This window comes from Acomys russatus, chromosome 22, assembly GCF_903995435.1.
Source record: "Acomys russatus chromosome 22, mAcoRus1.1, whole genome shotgun sequence".
In the NCBI taxonomy this organism is placed as follows: domain Eukaryota; kingdom Metazoa; phylum Chordata; class Mammalia; order Rodentia; family Muridae; genus Acomys; species Acomys russatus.
Window position 1 is genome coordinate 2,694,090 of NC_067158.1, and position 7,975 is coordinate 2,702,064.

At 39.2% G+C, this 7,975-nt stretch overlaps 1 pseudogene; it reads left to right on the forward strand.

Annotated features, from left to right (window-relative positions):
- The first annotated feature begins 5,724 nt into the window (after window positions 1–5,724).
- Window positions 5,725–7,240, forward strand: LOC127205499 (stAR-related lipid transfer protein 7, mitochondrial-like; annotated as a pseudogene).
- Window positions 7,241–7,975: the final 735 nt, after the last annotated feature.

Here is a 7,975-nt window from a genome sequence, read left to right on the forward strand (position 1 = left end):
CATGAGGAACACCACTGAAATTGGTGGCTTGAGGCAGCTGCTGCTTGGAGTGAGTATGCAGTTGGATGTTTTAAAGTTTTAAAATGCTTTATACTTTTATGACTGTTACTATTTATGTCATTTTTAGGGTCTATCACTCAGAACTGTTTGTTAATCTTTGATTTTCATCAAGTGAGGAAGAACAGTTAAATAAACATGTTGTATGGACTACGGGAGAGTATAAATAGTTAAAAGAACAAAGGTCAATCACTTTTGCTTCACCTCTAGTCGCTTGGCTGGGCATTGCACCACTTTCAGACACTCCTAGAAAGACATGCTCCAGAGAAGACTTCAGAGGGCTGCTTTGTTTGCTGTTGCTCACAATGCTGCCTGTTCCTGTTTCTGTGTTTGTTTCTGGAATCCTGACAATGAAGAGAGGAATCACCCCAAGAAACTAATCTTAAAAAGATCTACTTCTTCTGTCTTATTAGCTTTCTTACTGTCCTATCTAGAGTGATGGGTTAGAAGGGAAGTAGAGACATTAAAGAACTCAAAATAAAATAGCTTTTAAAAAGACCAAAGCCTACAGCAAATGCTACATGCTTGCCTGCTGATTAGTACTTTCAACTTTGCAGCCTACTCTCTGATCAGTTCTGCCTTGTTCTTACTTCAGTCCAAATTGATTTAAGCTTCTGTGAAAGCTTTGTGTGCTTTCATATGTTAAGCCTTTGTGTCTTTTTCTACTCTAAATTTTTTTCTTACTTATTCATCAATAAATCACCTTTCTCTATTCTATCTCTTATTTCTATTATTTTCCTATTATATTGTTTATTACCACCAGTATTCATAGGTATTAGTTTCCTCTATTTTATATGATTTTCTCTATTATATATGCTCCTACTTAACATTTGTTAAGTACTTGAAAAGTTATTAAATATCTATATAAATTTATGATTAATTCTGATGGACTTCTTATTACTTTTATCTATCTTGCTCGTTATTTGTTGTAGAAATTCTTAATGTCTGAGGAACCTTAGTAAATCATTTTATCTGCTCCATATAGGTTATTTGGCTTTCATACTATCCAAAATAGGGCTTTAGTACTCCCAATATTACTGGTAGCTCAGTGCAACAATTAGTGTCTTTATTTAAACAGGAAGGCGATGCTGAAGTTAAATCTGGTTAGATCAGTCAGCTAACCAGTTAAACTTTCTAAAATGTCCACCTTACAACATTCCTTAATTAATATGTTTGACGATGTAAACTCATATATAATCAATCCAGTGTTTTATATATTTCCTTATGTAGTCAGTCTCACATTATTATTGGTAACATAGGAAGTGTTTTGCCTGTAATAACCATGTAATGTTTTTTAAAAATACCTGTTAACCAAACTAGAGCAAAATTTCATTCCAGAATTCCCCATTAAGGGAAATATTACAAGTTGGCAGCAAGATGAGCCCAGGGAAGGCTAGTTGCTCTTTATATACTTGATAAACACATGTTCAATTAAACAAATTGTGGTGTTTCTTGCTTAAGAGAGATTTTTTTGTATGTTTCTGGTTTTTGAGCCACAATTCCAATACACTAACAAATGAGGAGGAGGAAGAGAAGGAATAGGGCCAACTTTTATGGATACTTATAGCCTCTGTTTATCTGTATTTCATAACCTGACAAGTGAATAAATCAAGAAGGAGTGCTTAAATATAAAAGTGTAATGGGCCATTTTATCATAGTGCACTCCCATCCAGTACTTAGTTTCCTGTCATTGAACACGGACAAAAAGAATAAACATGCAATTTACCCATGTTCTGACAAGTAAATCAGTTACTGGGATGAGAGTTTACTACCCTGAAAAATTACCTACATGCTTAGTCTATTCTAATTCCTCTATGCTGATCCTTTTTTTTTTTTTTAAATAATATTATGTTATAAAGGCTATTTTAAATTGGCATTCTTTGCATCAGAAAGTAATTACATAGATGATCACACTCATCAACACAGGGCATAGAACACAAATAGGATGTTGCAGTATTAGCAAGAACAAGTACTTGCCAGGCTGGGGACACACTTTTTCCAGAAACTAAAAGTCATGGCTACTCCAGAAAAGTCACACAGCTCTTGGGGGGTGATGTTTGCATAATGGGAAGTGTGGATATTCATGTTAGAGATACAGTCACTGAAGAAAGATACCAGAGGAGACAAAGGCAGTTGCAGAAATACCTTGACTTTTCCTATCCTTACATCTTCTGATAGCTCCTAGTTTTTCTCTCAACAGATGGAATCATTTGGGCCCACATAGCAAAGCTGAATCTGTATATAAACTGGTGTTGACTCACAGGTCTTCTCTTAGGCATGTTGAAATAATAAATTAAAAATATTTTATTAATTTATTCATCTTATATCTCAGTTGTTATCCTATCCCTTATATCCTCCCATTCCTCCCTCCCTTCCGCTTTCCCCCTATGACTGTGACTGAAAGGGACCTCCTTCCCCTGTAGAAGCTCATAAGGTATCAAGTCCTTCCTCTGAGTGCCGTCAGGCCTCCCCATCTAGGGGATGTGGTCAAATATGAGGCATCTGAGTTCATGTGAAAGTCATTCCCCACTCTCCACTCAACTGTGGAGAATGTCCTGTCCATTGGCTGGTTCTGGGTAAGGGTTTGAAGTTTATTGCACGTATTGTCCTTGGCTGGTGTCATAGTTTGAGCGGGACCCCTGGGCCCAGATCCATCCATCATAATGTTCTTCTTGTAGGTTTCTAGGACCCTCTGAATCCTTCTACTTGCCCATTCTCCCATGTTTCTCTCATCTAAAGTCAAAATAATAAATTTTATTAGCAAGTAATTAGTATGATTCAAACTACTTATGATTTTGAATTATTTTCATAACTGAGTATAGAACAATTTTAATCTGGGTGAAATACAGACATGCACTTAGTACACACCTTTAATCTCAAGTAATGAAGGTAATACCGGTTTTTAGAAGAAAACAGCCATGTTTGAAAGTGACATCTAGTTGAGGGGCAAAGTGATGAATCAGAGAAAGACTTGACAGAATGAGTCAGCCATAAGTTATGACTAAATCTCATGAGAACAGGACATTAAAGAGAAGCTACTTAGGAGCAAAATGAGAAAGAGAAAGAGAAAGAGAATTTTTAGAGAGAGATTTTTTTATTGGGTCAGTTTTATAGAGACAGGTTACAGAGAGAGCAAGCTAGACACAGGTGAAGAAAGAATGAACCAGACAGCTGAGCACTGTGGTTCATGCCTGTAATCCCAGCATTCAAGGAGGGAGAGGTAGGCAGATTGCTGTGAGTTTGACGCCAGCCTGGTCTACAAAGCAAGTCCAGGTCAGCCAAGGCTACACATAGAAACCTTGTCTCAAAAAAAAAAAAAAAAAAAAAAAGAACAAGGGAGGCCAAGCAGACCAATTCAGTCAGAAGCCAAGAGAAGTCATTTTGAATCAGTCAGCTTGAAGAAGAGCTTGGGCCAGAGTAGCTGAGCTGAAGCAGTAAGCTAGAGTTCAGAAAGAGCTAGAAGGGCTTGCGAATGGCTTTTATCTCATCCCATCATCTGAAGAAATAAAAACAACACTTACACTTGAGTAGATAAAGACATCTATCAAATAAATTTTAAGGATGATATACTTGGGATGATGGATATAATATGCAAATTTCTCACTAAATAAATAAATTAAGGAATATTTAATTTAATACATAAAATAAATTCCCTTCTCTAGGAATCTATGTTTCCTATTTATTGTTACTTTCATAATTAGCATAATCATCATAATTTCATAATTATAATGAATCATAATCATAATTCATAATGCTTCAAAAAAGCATTATACTTTAAATATTGATGGTAATTAATGTTAGTTCCTTAACTCAGGTTCTAAGAGGAAAACAGATGACTGTTAGTGAGAAGGATGTACAGCAGTGAGTGTTCCTAGTTCTTGTCAAATGGTTCAGCTGTGTGCTCAAAAGTTTCACCCTCCAAATGTGACATGTAGTCAATATTGCTGTAAAACTCAGATAAACTCAGAAAAATGGGAAGTATGCCAATACATTAGGATTTTAAAGCAACCATAACTTGAATCTTTTAACTCTTTGCTAAGGGGATTAATCAATATGGTTGACAATAGTTCTTCACTGATAGAAAGAGTAAATGCACATAGCATGATCATTGTAAATTTCTAATATTCTTTAGTGAAAATTCAAGCGATAACTCATCTTTTATCTTAACTAAAATTTAGTATTCATGCTCTGACATCTTATTGTACTTTGTGTTTGGAAGAGAGAGTATTTCAGCTTGGAATTGTCCCTATGGACACGAATATGTAAGTATTCTGAGAGCAAAGCATAAGCAATGGTAACTGGGTACTAAAGATTATGGGTGACAAGAATGGAAGAAACACTTAACTTCGGAACTCAAACTATAGTCCTCTGCCTCGCTGCTTTTTGTTATAAGCTCATATGCGTCAAAAGCCAGCTCAGACGGTAAAAGCAGAAGGCCACGGGTTCCAATATTCCCCGGCATTCTGTTTAGACTTAACAATGTAAAAAAGTAACGGGGACATCTCAATTTGAAGAGAACTCTTAGCTTCTGAAAAGTAGCAATGCCCCCTCAGACAGTCAGTGAGCACCAGGAACTGCAGTGTCTTGAGGTGTTTCTGATAGTGGAATCCTTGCCATATTAAATGTTTCTCTACCTGAGAAGTTAACGTGTCCGTGTAGCTTACATTATTGTTCTTATTTCACACCCAGCTGGAAGACCGTTCTAAAGAATTCTCCATCCCCATTCCTTGTTGCATTTTTCCTCAGTACTCTTAGTTATCTATCTTTTCAAGTGCTTACTTGTCTTCACTACCAATAAAATGTTTCACATTCTATCAATGCTGATTTGAGATGCTGGACTCATGTCCATTCTAGCTATAACCATCCAGGACAGAGAATAGCAGCTATTTATTTTAGGCATTTCTCTTCTCAGCCAAAGCCTACTGTTTTGTGGTGACTATGTCTCAAGTTGTAAATGCATTAAATGAATATTTACTAAGCCACTGTGCCTTGGAATTTTTGCCACATAAGCTGGGCTTAATTTAAGTTTGTACCATCTGATATATTTGTAAACATTTGCTCATTTATTTCATGTGTGAATATCAGCCAAATTGTGGTTGATTGTTGCTTGAGATTTTTTTTTTTTTCAGAGTATTTCTGGAGAAAGTTATCCATCTGTATTAAAGCTTCAAAGGGGTATTTTAAAGCTAAAATGACCTATGATTAACAGAAATTTGATTCATAATTGAATTATGTGATAAATATTTCCTATAATTAAATTTAATCTAAAGTCTAAGCCATTATCTCTTGTACTAGTGAGGAATTCAGCACTAGTCTTACCCAAGGTTTGCAGAACTCACACATGACATTGGGATTTAGCATGCATTTGCGGGCTGTAGGGGTTCCTTTACATGAACGGCAATAGTTTGGTCAATTCTACAAGGGAGGAAAAGAGTAGATAACATTAAGCAGGAGGGGCTCAGGTTTACTGATGAGAAGACATTATTTTGTTCTGCAAACTTTAGCTGCATATTATATCAGAACAAAAAAGAAAGAAAAGTATTCATTGAAGGACTTTCTGAAATAGTAGAGGTGCTTGCCTAAGTTACTAGGTTCAAGAGCAACATTTTTTCCCTCTGCAATATGAAGTTTGGGGGTTATGGGATTTGTTTGGAAAAAGAACGTAACATGCATACCTTGGTATTTCAGTGCAAGGTAAACAAAGCAGGAACAAGCATGGGACAGCATGCGTGGGAATGAAGTTTTAAAGCAAGAGAACCTCATTAGGATGCATTAGAGAGATCCAGGCAAGTGCTCCTGGAAACTTTCGGCTATAATGTGTTCCCAATAAATAAGAATCTCTTTCTCCTCAGACAGTCTCACTGCTACTCTCGAGACTCAAACTTGCGTATCGTCTACTTCCTACCAATCTTCATTGCTCACCTAGAGCAGTACTTGTCCCTCAAGTATGAATAAAGTTATTTAGGAAATTAAATTATAATCATGGTATAAAAGTTAATTAGAAAAATCAGTTCTGTTTAGAATAAAAATGAAGATACAGATTCCTGCTGCTGCCTGGGACGCCCACCTCTCTGCTTCCCACGCTCCTGCCCTTCCTCTTCTGGGCCTAGCAGCAGGCGTGGGAATCCACAGAGGCCTCTGGCCACCCTGGCTGCCTGGCTAGTGGGCAAGCAGGGCAGGGGCCCCGCGGGCGGTGCTGGCCAATCAGTGCGGCTTCGTGATGGGCCCATGCAGATCATGTAGCTCGTACTTCTGGGGCCCGCTGAATGGCCACCCAGGCCACACCTCTGCGTTGATGGAGGCGCTTTCCAGTGTCTTCCTATGGGACGAGGAGAAGATCCAGCAGGAGGAGTTACAAAGGTCCATGAAGGAGATGAAATGGTTGGAAGAAATGTCGAATATATTTCAGAGTTCTGGAGTTGAGCATCACCTTCCTGAACCAAAGTCCCCGGCAGAAGGGAATGAAAAGTTGAAGGACAAAGGAAAGCCATGGGAAATGGTGGTGGACAAGAAACACTTCAAACTGTGGCGGTGCCCAATTATAGGTACCCACCTTTACCAGTGCCTAGTTTTTGGAACATATACAGATGTGTCACCCTGGCAGTTCTTTAATGTTCAGCTGGATACAGAGTTCAGGAAAATGTTGGATGCCCTTGTGATCAAGCTAGAGGTGACTGAGGGAGATGTTATCAGTGGTTCTGAGGTTCTTCAATGAGTAATATATTCTCCTTATCCAATGTAATCTTGGGATTATGTTTATGTTCAGCAGTATAGCATGGATCAGGAAAACAATGTGATAGCTCTGGTGTCAAGTGCAGTGGGTCACCCCAGTGTGCCAGAGTCTCCAGAGCTTGTCAGGGTCAGATCCTATGAATCCCAAATGATTATCAGTTCTCACAAGTCATTTGATGAGAATGGCTCTGACTGCTTACTGACGTACAGTGACAATCCATAGACAGTGCTCCCTAGATACTGTGTCAGTAGGATGGTTTCCAGTGGCATGCCGGATTTCCTGGAGAAGCTGCACATGGCCACTCCGGAAGCCAGGAATATGGAGATCAAAGTGAAGAACTACATGAAGACTAAGCCTCTGGAAATGAACAGTGAGGCTAAGGCCACTGCTCCTTCCTCCGAGGGTTAGAATGAGGGTAGCTGTGGCCCGGCTCAGATTGAGTATGCTTAGGGGCCTTTGTGATAAGGAAAGTCAAGCATTCTGGCCCTGCCTTTCTCCCTCAGCTCTGCAGCCGCACAGGGATAGGTCATAGATGTTAGAAGATATCTGCTGTAACTGTCAATGCAAGAGAGTTAGAATTGGAGTTAGATTTCATTTGGAGCCCGCTTACTCTTTACTAACAGAGAGGACCGTGGTGTGGAGGAGTCGTCACGTTTTCAAGCTAGCTGTTGTGAAATCCAGTATCATGCTGAGCTAATCGGGAGCACGTTCCTCACTTTAGGCCACAAGGGGATGACTCCCATTTGCCTCTTCCGGGAAGCTTCCTCGCTGACATTCCAAATACCACCATTGGCTGTGCAGCACTCCGGATATCCTCCAGTTCTGTAGGTCACTTAGAAAGTGGTTGGCCATGGCTTCACTAAGGGGTCTCTTGAAGTGCTCTTGGTGACAGTCTGTGGTGGTGTGAACAGTGCTGGCTAGGCCAAGTGCTTTGTACTCACATTGCTTTGTCTTTAGAGACATGAAGTTTGTACCAAGGGATCCTTCTCGTTACAAAACACCATGACATTGACTGATTTGATTTAGAGTAGTTTTCGTGTTAACTGGCCTATTGTGCTTACTCATGGGCTCTACTCAGTAGATCACGGCCTCTGGTGTAGCCTTTGCCCATTTGCCAGAAGCACCAGAGACAAACCCCTTTAGACAGTAGCTTTGTATTTGATATCATCAGTGTTTTGATAGGGT